At 42.5% G+C, this 17,448-nt stretch overlaps 1 protein-coding gene across 2 annotated transcripts in view; it reads right to left on the reverse strand.

The window, feature by feature from the left end:
• MICU1 (mitochondrial calcium uptake 1) overlaps positions 1-15,372 on the reverse strand; it is a 672,580-nt gene extending 657,208 nt beyond the window's left edge. The window contains exon 1 of one of the 2 annotated variants that reach the window (XM_086922279.1): positions 15,257-15,372. The gene's annotated coding sequence lies outside the window, so the exon portion shown is untranslated. Of the gene's footprint in view, positions 1-15,211 lie in introns of both variants that reach the window. The other variant, XM_086922278.1, reaches the window with a different exon arrangement.
• Positions 15,373-17,448: the final 2,076 nt, after the last annotated feature.

Below are 17,448 nucleotides of genomic sequence, written 5' to 3' on the forward strand. Positions count from 1 at the left end.
AGACAGATACACCTGACATCCCAATGCATTCAAATCTCTTTTACATAGGTTTAAACATAGTCAAAACCTTAAGTACTTGTGAGGTGATGATAAACTGTGTGCCTGTTTTCCCTCGATTTTATTTATTTATGTATTGCTCTCACATCTGGGTGATAATCTTGCAGTAGCTCCCAGCCAGGATGCCACTCGAACAAAACGAAGGCTGATGGCAATTTAAATCAGGCATTTGTCTTTGGCCCAGCTTGAGAGGCTATAACAAAGCAACCTCACCGTCTTCACGTTGTTGCTCAGAATGGAAAGCTTACGTGCAGGCCCTGCTGAAAGCGTCCCGGTGTGGGAAAATTACATAAGGAGCTCTGCTGGAAAAGCGCAAGGGGCCATAGTTTTGCTAAGCCCTATCTTGCTGAATCACATTGCTGTTTACCGGGGGTTCTGACGGGGCCGCCACCGCCACGAGTCAGAAGAACACACATCCCGGCAATCCTCGCGGCGCACACGCCGCCACAGCGTCATAGAAGCGCTGATAAGAAGCAACAAGCCCAGGGACGCGCGCGGGTGATGGAGCGAGGTGGAAAACAAAATTTTGTGTACCCCTCGTGAAATTAATGTTCCATGACATAACATTTACTAATAGTGTGATGTGTTTGAATAATCAACTTTAGAGTAATATGCATCCACAAACATATGGGAAGTATTAATCTTGCTTGCATGGAGTGAAATAATTAATTAATATATGTTGTCATTGTGATGTGAATTAATGCGCAGCTTAATTTTAAACAAAACGCAATTTAAATGTGCTTATTGTAAACGTCTTGTGCTAAAAGGTCGATTATGTAAGTATAAAAACGCATTTGTGTGGCTTATTTGCTAGGTAACAACTAATGGGAAATATTAGAATGGTGGGAGGTAAACAGAATGGGTTTCATTACTATAATTAACATGAATTTTTGTTTGTTTCTATGATAGTTCCAAATGTGGCCTGTGAGGCCTAGTGAGAAAATGGCCGCACTGAGCCACTGCGAGTGGCTACTGGTCTGCGCAGGCGCGTCAAAGATTTCTGCCAGCGCGAGTGAGCTAACTATGCTTGATGGATAGTTCAAAGCCACCTTACCAGGAACCTAGGACGGGTGCCAAGCATGAACGATCTGATGACCAAACCCTGGGAAAGTTGAGTGATGTTGCTAAAGCAGGATGCGCCTAGGCTACGAACTGTCTTAAACAAAGAACTTTTATATTTTTGCTGAATCATTTGAAAAACAAATGCTGTAATGGTGAGGAAGTGCACATCTACCCCAAATTTGTCCAATCAGAGTTCGAATTGAAGATGTTAGTTACTTTTTAGATAGATTAAGTTAGGGATTTAGTGTATAAAACCCCCTGATTTTGGCTAGAAGGGGTCGCTCTTTCGATTTCCTCTGGAGATGCTGCCGGACTGAATATCGATTGCTTGGAACGTAAGAACTTTAACTTCTGTATGTTTGTTTTTTCCTTTGCAGGTCGGTTGGGATAAGATGAAGGTGTTAGCTAGGGATGTTAGGAGAGAATAAACTTGGAACTATCTGCTCTTTGCTAAACTTATGCTAAACTACTAAATAAATGTCTATTTTCTGAGCTTTAAAATAAATGATCATTTTGAAAATAAAGTTAAAGAATTCTTCTTGAATAAAGAAATAAATAAATGCTAAATGTCGGACATACTAAAAGTTGTTTTGAATAAAAATTAGATAAATGAAGAAGTAAAAGCTGGTCTTTGATTCTTCCTACACCTAATTTTCGTTCTAGCAGATCCATTGCCATTATGGTGGTGTGTCTGAATAAAATAGTGTTTAAAATGAAACCATGGTAAAATGCTTTACATTGCAGGTGCAGATAAAATAGTTTAATAGGTTTAGACACTCCGCCAACTGTTATAGTGGAACACCTAGGTTGTTGGCCAGATCTTTGAAGCTGAATTAGATTAACAGAGTAAGTATGCAGTTTAATGGGCCCCACTGTTGAATGTTGTGTGTTTCTGAGGTTTTAGAGAAATGGCCATGGCAATTTAGAGTTTATTTCTGGAGTCCCGCTATAGCACGGGCGCCGCCGGGCAAAGCCCGGGCCAAGGGCGAGCCTGTCTGAGCCAGTCAGAGGCAGCTTGAGGCCGGGCTGGGCCACCCCTCCTAGTCATCAATCCTCGCTGTATCCTATGGACCCATAAGTAAGGCATTGTGATAGTCTAAATATCTAAGACGTTGATCTGTACGTATAGACAGTTACAGATAAATGTGGACACCTACTGTAGTTTGGGTTTGATTTACAGCTGGCGCCTCATTTGGGGCTTAGCTTATAATCTATTTCGGAACGAACAGGCATTTTAATATTTTGCATTTTACCTGCATCTTGTTGCATGTGTCTGCCTGGCTTTCAGCAAGTTTAAAGGTATTATTAATTTTAATCGTTTGTAATTATTGTTTCTTAAAATACATTACACATCTGAGTTTAATACACGTTTTAACCCCTTCCGTGCGGCCGCGATTTTCCCCGTGTGCGGCCGCCGGCAGAACACGGGCGGGCCATGACGAACCCCAGCCGTCATCAGCACACGAGCACTGTAGTGCATGACGGCTGGGGTTCGTCACCAGCATGGAAGGGGTTAAGGGCAAAAATGCATTGTTGAATAGTAAATTGGCTTTTGCATAAATCTTTTAGGACTATATTTTTGTTGTCGGACCCATGTTCTGATGTCTTTTATTTACCCTATTCTATTTCTTGGCAGCCGTTGTTGTATTAGTACTTGAGTGTACTTATGTTCTTATAGTGTGGTATAGTCTGTGCGTATTTTATTCTTCCCATTTTTATTGATTAAAATGAGTAGACAGAAAGTAACAACTGCAGGGACAGGTGTGGTGGGAACCCCAGACGCTTTTTTAACTAGGGCTGAATCTGTCCTTAACAAAGAAATTATATTAACAGAGCGCAGGTTATCTCTGGAGCCATTTATCTCTCAAAGCAGGCTTTCCCTCACCCCTGCCTTCCCAGATGTCTTGACTGTCCCCAACCCTGTTGCGCCTCCCCTAGAACAGCAGAGTTTACCGCCGGAGGCTGATACTTCCCAATTAAATGAAACCGTGTCCTCACTGACCCAATAGCAGGAACTTAGCCCACTGAAACATAAATTACGTTCAAGGGTACAGAAATCCAAAGTAAAATCTACCTGTTCCAAGAAAGTCAATGTTGTATCTAGGAAAACTCGAAGATCTAGGCAACCTGTACAACCAGCATCCGGTAGCCAGGGGGTGCCCGTGGTAGAAATACATGCCACAGTTGATGCCATAGAGAGAAACCCAACTAACTAATCATACCAACCTAGGGGCTTTATCTGTAGGATCTCTAGATGGAGATTATTGGGGAAGAATGGAAACCATGTTGACGATCCTATCCTACAAAAAATAGGGGGGGGCGGGGGGGGGGGGGGCTTGGGTTGAAGCAAGGTTATCTAATCTAGACTTGCTGGTGGCTAAATCTTCTCGGGACATTGTTACAGCAAACCCACATGTGCCCAAAATTCAAGAGCCCAGTTTAGAAGGTAGAGGGGGCGGGACAGAGATGAGGAAGCCGAAATTATGTTGTTAACAACTAATGGTGGGATATCGGACATAAGAGGCTCAAGTAACCGCAGGTGGCCAATATTGACAATACAGATCTAAGACAGCTTACTAATACTAGAATTGGACCACCTCTGCCGCAGAAAGATAAGAGGCCAGAGGTTGGGTCTCCTTTATCATCAAGTCTACCAACTATTGCTCTCCCACCAGAATCTGGCCCATATGTAGTAATATTGGGGCACGTCCCTGTCCTTCCCTCGGGAAAGAGTGAAAATTATGGGCAGCTATTAAACAAAATAACACATTGGTTCTCTCAGAATACCATAGCTGGAGCCAATCTATCCAATAACATAATTATGGCTCGTAGGGTCAACTGGATTGGGAGCTCCATTAAACTTGGAACTGGGGACTGTATTATTATCAACTTTGACAATCCCTATATCGTAGGCCGTATTTTCTCAAGTGGTTTTGGTCTCCCTTCAATAAAGGGTTCTGTAATTAGATTACTACCCCCGTTTTTTTTTATAGGCCTCAAAGTGACAGGGTTTTGGCTAGAGCTGCCTACGGGGAACACTATCAGGGGGATTTTCAGCTAAGATCTGTACCCACCTACTATCCTGCCCCCTTGTTGAAACCACAGTTATCTATGGATAGGCAGCGGGATATTGAGTATAGTGTGCCATTAAACAACAGATTTGAAACCCTGACTGGTATTGAGGATTGTGACTGACTGCGGGATCCAGTAAGTATAAGGAGAGGGCAGGCCTCACGACCCCAAGAAGGGTTGTCAGGGCTGCGTGTCCAAGGTGGAGCTCGAATAATTTTGTCTCATGGAACATAGCAGGCCCGGCAGCTAAGCTACGGGACCCCAGGTGGATAGCCTTTGTTAAGCAATTTCTGATAATTTACCTACAGGAAACTTGGTCGGTAGAATGTGACCTCTTCCTGGAAGGCTATATGGCTTTTTTTGTTCCAGCCAAACCCTCGTTGAGGAGGAGGCCAGAGGGGGGAGGGGGGGGGGGGGGGGGGGTTTGGTGATTTACATCTCGGTGGCGGTTGCATGCACCTCACACCCAGGTATCTTAGCACTAGTGGCACGCAAGGGGGCTCTTAGCTGGGGACTTGGTAATTTTTATAACTCCATTTCTTCCCCGACCAAGGCTAGTAATAGAATTGCCCTGAGCGAACTTATAAATCACCACTTGAGCCATAGCCTACATAGCCTCATGGTTGCCGGTGACTTTAATATACATCCCTGCGGCAACCCACTAAAGTCCTGTATCCGTGAGCTGGGCTGCCCTCGAATGTATGGCTTTTACTTTTAGCACAAAGCTGAAGTGGAGCGATTAAATGCCCTGGTTAATGATATAGATCTGATACCCACCATGGCTGTAACGGACCCCTGCACTATTTTTATGGTGCCTACGTTCAAAGGACATAGGAATGGGTCTTTTATTGATTTTGTTTTAATATCATCCTCATTGCAATCCTTTATAGGGTCCTCCTCAATTTCTGAGACTGAATTTAGTGACCACAACCCTATATCTTTTCACCTGACAGGTCCTATTGTGGAAAAAAAAAGGGGAAGCCCCTAAACTAGGATCACTACGACCAACTGATGGAATGCACAGATTAAGATGGTCGCAAGTAATCCCAGAAATACTTTTTAATAATATTAAAACGGCCTGTGTAGGCGAATTAGCCCTTTGCACAATGGATGGGCATTCGCCAAAAGAGGTCATAGGAGCCTTTAAGGCTATTACTGATAAGGCGACGGGGCTGCTGTCTGTTCCAGTTAAGAGTCAAACATGTACGGGTCCTAGATGGTTTGATTGCCACTGCTCTAAAGCAGCAAGGAGGCCGAGGGAAGCCTTGTCAATTAAACCCAGAATCCAAGCTAATGTTGCCGCGTGTCGCAGGGAATATAAATTGGTCCTAGTTAAACGAAAGAAAGATTAAGCTTGGGGGAGTTGCTAGATCCAAGTACTCTTAGAAACAGCTCAAAGTTTTTGAGTGTGATAAATAAACCACTTGTTGATCAGGAGGGGGGCGGCCTTGAATGTTATATAACTAGAGAGGAATGGAATCCCATTATGAGCTAATGTTTGACTGTCTCTCTGAGCTAAATGACAAGACAAAATCCGTCTCTGAGGCAGCGGTAATAAGATTTCAGCGGGGTGAAATACTGGAAGTTATTTTCGGCCTGACTGCTGGTAAAGCTCCCGGCCCTGATGGGATCCCTCCAGATCTTTTTAAGTCTGACCCCTCCTTTTGGGCCCCGATCTTAGAGTCTGTTTTTAATGCTGCGCTCAGTTCGGCTCCCCTGAGTCGTGAGCAACCTTCACCATAGTTTCCGTTTTCAAAAAAGGTGATAAAAGCAGCCCCCATTGCTATAGACCCATCTCGCTCCTAGACACTGTGGTAAAAGTGGTTGGGCGGGTCCTTCTGCAGAGACTTTCATCCTGGGCAGAGGATAATAAGATACTGTCGGAAGTCCAGTATGGGTTCTGCCAGGGACGATCTACCACCGCCCAGTGTCTTAACCTCTTTCTGATACTAAGTTAGTACACTGTGGCTCGCCCGGGGACCATTCACCTTGCCTTCATGGATCTGTCTTCAGCCTTTGACTGTGTTAACAGGAATAAGCTTTGGCAGTCCATGAGGGCAACGGGAGTGGAACATGGTGTTGTAAACTTCCTAGAGGACCTACACAGGTCCACAAAAGCTAACGTCAGGTTTTCCCAGGACTCGAGTGTAACAAGGGATTTTAATATTAAAAAGGGTGTTTGACTAGGATGTATGTTGGCTCCCTTTTTGTTTAACCTTTATATTAACGAACTAGATAGCATTTTGAGGGCATTGGGGCGGACTGCCACAGAGTAGGTCGGCGAGGGATACCCGTCCTGTTATATGCAGACGATGTTGTCTCTTATATCCAGGACGGAAAAGGGATTACAAGCACTTTTAACTGCTTTTTCTGCATTCATGTCAGACAGGGATTTGTCAATAAACAACACTAAATCTTATGTTATGCAAGTGGGCCTTCCTCCCAAAAAGAATTTCCAATTTAAAGTGGGAGACTCAAAGATTCCCCTTATTAACATGTTCTCTTATTTAGGGGGTACTCTTTGATAATAAGCTTAATTGGAGTCCCCTCCTATTGAAAAAAAAGGGGACATTGTGAGGGTGAATGCAGCAATTTTTAATTATGCTTCCAAATTGGGAAAGAAGCCCACCGGTGCTTTACCAGTCTAAATCTTTGGCCATAGCATCCGATGGCAGCGAGATTTGGGGACACAAGGCGGGAGATTCCTTACAAATTGCGGAGAACGATTTCCTGAAACTCTTACTGTGTCCCACGTAGTATATCTAATCTAACTGTTCATGAGGAGTTGGGGGCCCAGTACGTTAGTGATATACTTTCCCTACGACCCCTGACCTGCTGGTTAAAACTGTGGCTGAATCCAGATCTCCCCTTGACTCATTTGATCCTAAAAGACTGAATGACTCTGGACAATGCGGCCGCAGTGCCGTGGCTGAATTACATTAAGAATAGTCTTGCAAGCTTAGGGCGAGGGGAGTTATTCGTCAACCCTGACTGTATCAAAAGGGGAGACGGGGAGGTAATTAAAACTGCATTTTTATTAGAAAGGAAAATTGCCAGGGAAGCTCACACACTCACGAGATCAGAGCAGCACAACTCCTGTGGCCAGCTCCATTCAGCCGAGGGTAGGAAACTGACCCCCGGAGGAGGAGCCAGGAGCCAAGGTGGCCACACAGAGTAGAGCTCCATGGACCGAGTAAATAACCCCCCAAATCCAGCACATTCATCATTTTTTGCCACCTACCGAACCATCCCCTGTGATACCTGCGTCATCAGGGAAGGACATCCTGAAAAACAGTGAAATTCTGCTGCCGGTGGACTGAGAACCGGGCTGTGAGCAGAATACCATTGTACATCAGCAGGAGAAGCCCTGCGTGCACAGATAGCTGTGGAGGCGGCAGCGGTGAAGCAGGAACGGCGGTGGGGCGAGGTGGAGGTTGGTCTTCTCGCCCTGCACCCCCACCCCCCGGCTCAGATTGGAAACGCCGGTGATATCGTGGCTAAGCTGGCGATACCAAGAAAGAGTCTAGTGCGACAATAGGTGAGGAGCGCCCGGCGCACAGGATTCTCCCACGACCGTCCCGATGTTCGCTTCACTTGGGAGCACTCCGGCGATAGCGCCCACCATATAACACCCGCTCCTACCTGTTTACCTGAAGAGCTTATGGTGGGGCTCTGACCGCATACAAACTCCCAAAGACGCATGGTGGCGTTTCCAGCGGCGGCAGTCTGGTGCATCAAGATGGCAGAGGCCCCGGTCTGACTCGTTGACGGACCCGTGAAGTGCAGGCGGCCAGTGCACCAGCCCCCAAGTGAAGACCGCCGAGGCCACTATGAGGTCACAAACAATTATGCTGCATGAGGGAGCACTTGGGGCTGTGCCACACTCCTCAGTAAAGCTATCCTGACCAGCAAAGCTAGGGCGCCGACTTCTTCGGCTTAAGGACACAGACACATTGCAGGCGCCTGACCCGAAGAGTGGGCCCACAGTGTGAGCTATTTCACAAGCCAGGCTCCCTAGGAGCACACTACCCACTTGGCTCAACAGTTCCTGGGAGGCTTTCATCCCGAGGGGTGGCTTGCGACCCAATAGAGGAAGATGCGTTTCTCTGCCCCTATGCCTCCTCGTCAAACCCCCTTCCACTCTCAGTTGAGGGCAACGGTGAGACCTAGTGTCCTTTTTAAGAACTATTGGGAGTCTGTCCCTTCCTTCCCTGGTAACCTCTGTCATTCTCGGCACACTCACAGTGTGGAAAAGGGTCCCAGGATGCCCGACCCCAACATGGCCGACAGTGGTGACCTCTTTGCCCCTTGCTAATCTTTTACTTTTACTTACAAAACCCTGCCAGGACTGTGTCTGACCTCAAGAGGACGTTTGGAATTTCCTCGGACCATGGCTTCCCCCACCTGCACTATTCTGACATTCCCTTGAGTACACTTCACCCCTACCCGGACAGCAGAGTTCGAGCATTTTGTCCAACGCCCGGTGGAGCTGCTCTGTTCAGCTAATTGAGATCGGCCTCAGTTTATCCCCTGACCATCACTGGCCCAGCCGGACACGGTTTCTCCCCTTCTCCCTGTCTTGCCCCCCCCTGCGTATTTCTGCTGTTCTGCCTTTTCCTTGTCTCCTTTCTTTCCATTTTTCTGACCGATGACTGTTGGAGCTTCCTAGAGAGCTATAGAGGAGACTGGCCTTGGATTATCTCCCTGGCTGTCACCTACCCACTCGGTCTCTGGGCTGACTTTCCCTTTATCTATTTTCCATCTTCCCCCAGTCCTCTCCCTTCTCACTCCACCTCTCCCCTTTCCCTCTCTATTTGTCTCTCCGGACATTGGACACAGTTCTTCCTCATCTCCCGGTTACGGATCCTTCCTCCCCACTTTTCCTACAAATTCTCTCAACCACGTTGTTTGTTTACTGTACCTTACTACGCTATTGTAACTGATGTAATTTGTAAGGCAATGTTCCTCTACTATAGTGCACTGATACCCTACGGGTCTAGCCAGCGCTTTATAATCCTTTTGATGTACCTTCTAATGCAACGTTCCGCTGGTTATGTGCTCTGATATCTCCGGGTCTAGATAGCGCTATATAACCTTCGCAAATTCAAATGACGCTGAGACCTGAGCAACATGGCTGATGACCAGTGGAGCTGCTTGACAGCTAATAAGGAGTCTGGCCCTGGTTTTCCCCCTTGACCTTCACTTACCCAGCCGGACATTGAGCATTGTTCCTCCTCGTCTCCCCGCTTTTACTCCTTTCTCCCCTCCCTCCTACGAATTATTGAAACATTGTTTATGTGTACTATACCTTTCTATGCTCTTATATCTGATGTATCTTGTAACGCAATGATCCTAAATGTAAAGCGCTCTTCTGCCCTATTGGGTCAAGTTTGCGCAATAAAAAAACTTTATAAATTAAAGGAGGTACCGAAACCTAGTGTGCGTTCATATATTATGCTGAAAACAACTTCAAGAGCAGAGCCATATCTTATGGGCTCATTATCTACACCTGAGAATTTTTTTCATTTTTACTTACTAGGTTTCGCATGAACCTTTTCCATTACCTGCTTGCCAGACCTAAATGTCTTACTTATAACAAAGTGGCAGCTCCCTGCGGCTGCGACGGAAAGTCTCCGCAGGATATGCTGCATTTTATCTTTTTATGTCTATTGTATGAATTCCCTCGTAAACGCTATCTGGTTCCTCTTTTAAAAAGACTTAATTTTGGGCAGGTTAGACCCGCACTGATGTATTTACAGTTATTGAGGAAGGATTGTTTATTTTTTATTGTGGAATTTTTAAAAGCAACTGTTAAATCTAGGAAGTACATGGATCTGTAATGAACTCTTTTTAGGTCTCTTTTAATTACTCATTTATTGAATGCTGCTATGGTTATTGCTTTAACAATGCACTGTCACTTTTGATGTACTATGATGTGTAACTTTTAAGGTTTGTAACCTAAACCTAATAAAGTTTTTTTTATTTGAATACATAAGGAAAAATTCCCATTTTCCACTGTGGGCCAACTTCTTGCGCTGGAAAGGACGGGGCCCCGTCCACTGTGAAAATAGTGGGCGGGTGCCCGCTGGTGCCTCGTTCCAATATTTATATCATTTTGAGCAAAATACCTGAAACAGCAATTATTAGTAGTATTGAAAACGACAACAGAATTTATATTTATGAATCTGTGCACTTCTTTTCTTTATCAAAGTTTCTTTGGTCTTACATTTTAACCGGCTAAGATTGGTATTGATAGCCAAAGTTGGAAGATTTCCTCTTAAAGCCTCCACTAGTTTCGTCTCTTCTACAACAATATCCGATGTCAGGGTTAAGTTATATTTACCTCTTTCTTGATTTTGTTTTAGGACCTACGTCTGTACGAACCCTCTAATACTAGCTTTACATGTGTCCCAGACTGTTAGACAGGAAGCAGTATTTCTATTACAAATCAGAAATTCTATAATATGTTGTTTCAGTTGTGAAGTGAAAATCGAATTCGATATTAAATTCCTTGGAAACCTAAAGGCTCTAGGAGGATTGTGTTTTTGAAAGGTAGTTAGTTCCACCATAATAGGGTTGTGGTCAGATGTGATGCGTGAGTATATGACCATTGTTGTGATAGAGCTCATCAAAGAGTCTGATATTAGAGCCATATCTATACGTGAACATAGCTTGTGAGGAGCAGAGTAGTATGTATATCCTGGGGCATTAGAATATAATGACCTCCAAACATCTCTAACATTATGTAGCTTACACAGATTTAAGATAGATGTTCTGGTTCTGGGCATTCGGATAAGGTTACCAGGGCGTGTTGTGTCCGTCTGACAATTCTTGATACAATTAAAATCACCCATTATTATAATTTCTCCTTCCCAGTCTAATAAAGCTATATTTAATTCTTCATATATTCTTGGATCTTCTCTGTTTGGTCCATATACAACACAAACCACAAGCTTCATATTGTTATGGCATAATCGAGTGATTGCCCACCTCCCCCGTTTGTCAGATTGCGTCTTAATTATCTCTACCTTAAATCTTTTATCTTTTAATATGGCCACCCCTCTGACATGTGAGGCAGCTGCTGAATATGTTATCATCTCGAAGCCCAATTGGTTCAGCAGCTTCTTATCACAATCTATGATTTGGGTTTCTGACAGAAATACTAGCTGGGGGTTGTATAAATTTAATTCTTCAGCGACTAAGTGTCTTTTGCGCTTATTGTTTAGCCCTGAGACGTTCCATGCTAAACATCTAATACTTTGCATCTTTAAAGTAATAAGAATAAACAATAGTGCCTATTAACAGCATAGTTTGACATTCTCTCACATATGAAAAAAAGTACTTTACAAACTTAAATCTCTTCTTAAGTCTTTCTACCAGGTTGAAAATATTTTTTTCTTCCCCCCTTTTTCCCCAGCCATTTCTCCACCCGTCCACCCCGCACACAAATTCGCACAATATGAAGGGGGTGACAAAATTGGCAACATTTTAGCATTTAAGGTAGCAGAGGATAGAGCAGAATCCACGATTTCACAAATTATAGGAGTTGACAATAAGAGATACAATCAGACAGACAATATAATACAACAGTTTGCCAAATATTACAAAATTTTATATACTCCGGAAAACACTCCCAATGGCGATTCAATTGATAACTACTTAAAAGAGAACTTAACGAATACAATAACAACCTATGAAGCAGAAAACTTGGCTTTAGAAATAACTAGAGAAGAACTAAGAGAAGCTATAAAATCATTACCATCAGGTAAAGCTGCTGGGGAAGACACTATTCCTCTGGAACTGTATAAATCATGTATGGAAGAGTTAACACCCCTCCTCTTAGAAGTAATCAACCATATAAGCAGAACAGGGTCCGCTACGCGCTCTTGGAATAAGGCGAAAAAAAAATTTTTTCACAAAAAAGGTAAACCCAAAGAGGAGATGGGCTCATACAGACCTATATCCTTAATCAAAGCCGACGCTAAGATATTCGCAAAATGCTTAGCAAGAAGACTAGCACCGCTATTGCCTAAAATAGTAAGTACACAACAACACGGATTTGTGATGGGGAGGGACACATCAGCTCACGTAAACACGGCAATAACAGCTTTTGACATAGCAGAAGTAGAGTCCACTCCCTTAGCAATGATAATGCTTGATGCTGAAAAAGCATTTGATCGGTTGGGGTGGGATTATTTATGGCATACAATGGGATATATGGGGGTTCGGCGGAAACTTTTTAAATGGGATCCAGGCACTTTATGATAATTCATCCGCATATATTAGTTATTGCGGCCTCACGTCAAATCACTTCACAATCCGTAGAGGCACACGTCAAGGGATCCCCTTATCTCCTTTATTATTTGCCTTATCATTAGAACCGTTTTTAAAGGCATTGGATAATCAACCAGAAATAATACCCTTCAAAACCAATAGGCAGAGCTTAAAAATAACCGCATACGCGGACGACATAGCCATATATTCTACTGAGGTTATCGATTCTCTGAAAATAATTAATCTAGAAGCATCCAAATTCGGCAATGTATCTGGTTACAAATTAAACACTCACAAAACTCAAATAATAGCTAACTTTGTTCCCCCCCAAATAATGCCTGAAATTTGTAAGACTGCGACATATTTAGGAGTACAAATCACCTCAAATATCAAAGAGATAAACAAGATCAATTATAATAAACTAATGAAAACCACCACCTCGAATCTTAAAAAATGGCACCGACTTCCACTAAACTTAATCGGCAGAATAAATCTAATAAAAATGAAAATCATACCCAAATACTTATATCTATTCAGATCAATTCCTCTGGCACAAAATAGGCTTTTTTTCAAACAATTAGACAGCGTTTTCTGTAACTTCATCTGGGGTTATAAGAGAGCTAGGAGATCGCTAAAGATGTTAAAAAATCAAATAGGATCAGGCGGTCTCAACTTTCCTGATTTAAAACTTTACTTTTGGGCCTCATTTATAAGGAGTATTAGATCCCTATTAGATTCAGAGAATCTGCTTTTCTATCAACATTTACTTTTAAAAGGAGATTCCAAACAGTTCTTACTTCGTATTACAGACCCGAACTTCTACAAAAGGGTTAAATTTAAGACTGCACAGGATCTAGTAAAGAGATGGAAAGATATACTAACCTACTGTAAAAGCAACATATATCACACCCAACTAACCCTATGGGACAATCCTGGACTACCTAACATATTTAGTGACGGGGAATCCCGAAGATGGCAATCGAAAGGAATCGAGACACTAGGGGACTTATATACCTCTCAAGGCATAATGGATTTCCGCACCTTAAAACAAATATATGGATTACTCGACACACATGAGTTTAAATATAGGCAAATATACGATTTTCTAGTGCGGAAGAACAGAATTAAAGTCTTATCGAGCGGGGGTATCTGGGATATCCTAAACTCAAAAAAGGAGAAATCAATAATCAGTTTGGCATACAAGATATTGATAGATTTAAGAACGAATGATAACGAAATAATAGCTAATAAATGGAATGTAAAATTGGGAATCAATATAACAGGAAAACAAATAACCAATTCGTACACTAACATTCATCACTATGTAAGATCCTCTAGTCTACGTCTACAGCAATATAGAACCATATATATGCTATACTACACACCAGAAAAGATCTCTAAATGGGCCCCAAATAATAATCTGGGAGAAAAAATCAAGTGTCCAAAATGTGACGAATATGCAGCAGATCTAATACATATGCTGTTCACATGTCCAAAACTTGGGAAGTCCTGGGAAGAAGTGGGAAAAATCTTAGCTATAAAAAATGTTACCAGCACACCAATAACAGTCCCTATGGTAATATTAGGTTTACACACCACAAATCAACCACATCCTGTATTATTATCTATCCTATTATCCTGTGCTAAATTAACTCTAGCTAGAGCTTGGGTCAGCCCTAACTCACCTAACGCCTTGGAATGGTGGTATTTGGTTAATGAAATCAGCACCATGGAATGTATGTTGGCAGAACTTAGAGGTGTCAAATCGTTGCAGAAATATGAGAAAATATGGGGGAAATTAGAATTGAATTGACATTAAGTCTTGATTTATGTACCGTAATGATATTTTATAAGATGAGAGCAGATCATGTATGTATATGACGAACTTGTTTAATCTGAAATAATATTTGAATGTTATTGTAACTTTATACCAGGTGAAAATAATAAAATATTTTTTTTAAAAAAAGAAAACGACAACAGAATTAAAGCACCTACAGTTTCAATATTATGACTAATCTACTTGTATAGGCACAGTTAACACCTTGGAGAGGGGTGCAAGGGGGGGGGGGGGAGCTTCTTCCGAAAATTAACATAGTAGAGCAGATATTAAATCGGCGAGGAAACACACCCATTATTAGTAACATGTTCGACACGATAAGAGCATTTCTTCCCTGGCTTCGCATAGAAATCTATATCAAACATTCATTCCCCTCACTGAGCATTTAAATAGCATTTCCTTGGTCCACTTGACAGAAAAGTGCAAGCATTTCATTCAGTAGCTTTCGCGGTGCATGTAAATAACTTTGCAGTGAAAAGCAGTTTCCGGAGAAGCAATGAAATGAATACGAATACGCAAACACCGTTACAGTCTTAAATACTGATTTGGAATTTAAGCGCACACGGTGTATGTAAAAAACGTCCTACCTATACATGCTGACATTTTCACGGGTTCTATATTACAACAAACACATGGTTCTTATTTTTTTGCGTGGAAAGAGCGACCAATGTCCAAACACTAGCGAAGTGTAAGCTAAACTAGAAGACACAGAGAAGAACAGTTTGGATTCTTCCATTCGGCTAAATGAAAGACATGCAACGGTCCTCATTTCCAATGAAAGGTAAAGTAGTAATTAGCAGCGTTTTAGGGACCACCATACCTCGCCTTGCATTAAAAGCAAAAATGTTAACACTCTCAAAGTACGGGGATTTCCCGACCTTCTACCAACCCACCCATCGGGGGACTTACTTCCTGTCTGGCGATGAACTGTCTTTAGAAATGCGATTTCTGTACCTTACTTCCGTTTCCAAATACCATCAAAAATCCGAAGGCAGAAGAAATCCACCACCGAGCTAACGTTTGACAACTGACAGCGTAGGATGGGAGTGTCGGTAGTACCTAAACATGACTCAATATCCCGCCTCACCAAGCGTGTGATAGGAGAGAAAATAAGATCGTCATTGACGTGCCTGGAACAGCCAACCAGGAAGCGACCAGTCCTCCCCACCCCGCCGCCCCGGAAGAGACCTTTCCTTGTCGCCCCGGAAGAAATCATCGAGCTTGCCCTTTAATATGTGTAGACTGTCAGCAGTCAGGGAATACCATCACGGTAGTGCTGTATAGGATCTTGTGTCTCGTTATTTCATGGTTTAGTTTTAGTTTATTTAACGTTTATGTGTGTCACGAATACACAAGTCAACGTTAAACGCTCAGGTGTCTTGTTATCCACGTTTCTATTGCGGGTGGTGTAATACGTTTACAAGAGTATGCCAGGGTCGGATTGGTAAAGAGGGCAATGGGCCGGCAGCTGTGGGCCGCTTTTTTGGCCTTAGTGCTGGTCAATTTGGGCTATTTCTGTGCTGTTGAGGTGTAGACCGTAGCCCAGTGGGGGGCTGAGGGGCCTTTCCCGAGTCTTATGGGCCTCTGTTACCAAGCCACAAGTCCTAAAATCATAAGTGGGGAGACTAATCTAGTTAATCGGTATTCAAGTGACATCACAGCGCGTGACATCGCAGAAAGTGGCATCATAAGAAGTGACATCAGATCTTAAGCCCTCGCATAAATGTTTCACGCGTTTATTGAAAGTACATTGGAGCTCAATTCGAGTATACAGGGAAACCTGCCTGATATAGGCAGGACATTCACACTTTTGTAAGCTACACATAACACAACGTTGCCTCTTGTCAGCTTAAACTTCCTCCATCCATAATGCTTTACAAGAAAAAATAGTGATATTTAAATTATTACAACTCCTCCTTAGGGGTAGTAAGTACTATATAAATGCTATTTATTTTGTGTAAATACTGGAGAAAACCAACACATCTGACATTCATACAGCGCATGCATAACGACCTAAACAGAGTCTGAATGTAGTAACCTCCAAATGATGAAGTAGTAGATTGTAATATTAAATGCAGTGAGGTTTATTCCAACTTCCACAAAGCGTCCTTCTTTTGTCAGCACAAAGCAGCATACTGACTTCTACATTCTAAATACAAGACAGAATACATTCTGGAACATAGTAAAGACTTTTGACACGGACCCACTGTCCAGTACAAAGCGTGGTTTCTTTAGTGCCATGTTTTTTATCATAATACGCTTTATTTTTCTTTTGAAACTCTGTTATGCATCTTTTTACTTCTTTAATGTCACATTCAATCATTTAGCTTCTTTTCATCCAGCCAAGATTAACTTTAGAATGAGGAATTCTACCTCTGATTAACGAAAATGGGCTTACACTAACTGGACTATGGGTAGTACTCCTATTGCCCCAAATAATTTTATTTAACTCATTACCCCGAGAAATATCACTCTTACTGGCCAGTTGCATATTACCTTTGATACTGCGGTTCACCCTTTCAACTATACCATTACCACAAGGATGATATAAGGCGGTGAATCGTTGTTGAATTCCAGACGCCATGAGATAGTTTTTCATTTCACTTGACTTGAACTGGACACCATTATCTGAAAGGATCACAGCAGGAAACCCTTTCGCTTAAAAATATGTTATCAAGACATGAAATGACTGTTTTAGTGTTTACACATTGCACAATACTTAATTCCAACCACCTTGAAAATATGTCAACAAGAACCAAGATGTATTTGCAAGAACCATCCTGCCATGTAATGGGTCCCATGATGTCTAATGCAATTACCTCCCATGGTAACTTGGGACAACTTAATTAACTCAATGGTGGATTAAGAGTTTTTAGAGACTTGTCAGATGTTTCGCACTTGATGCATGATCTGACAAATCTTTCAGTTTCCGTGTCTACTTTTGGCCACCAATACAGTTGTTTGGTGCGTGTGACGCCTGAATGGCCTTCATGGCATAAGTTGATAATCTTTTCACGTAGGTTTGTATGAGGGATTACTTTGTCTCCACAAAGAATCAAGGAATTGCAGACACTTAGTTCATTACGAACTTCTCAAAATCCTATAAGTTCATCCTTGACACATTTTTTATCTATACCAACCCATCC

This window comes from Lissotriton vulgaris, chromosome 5, assembly GCF_964263255.1.
Source record: "Lissotriton vulgaris chromosome 5, aLisVul1.2, whole genome shotgun sequence".
Lineage (NCBI taxonomy): Eukaryota > Metazoa > Chordata > Amphibia > Caudata > Salamandridae > Lissotriton > Lissotriton vulgaris.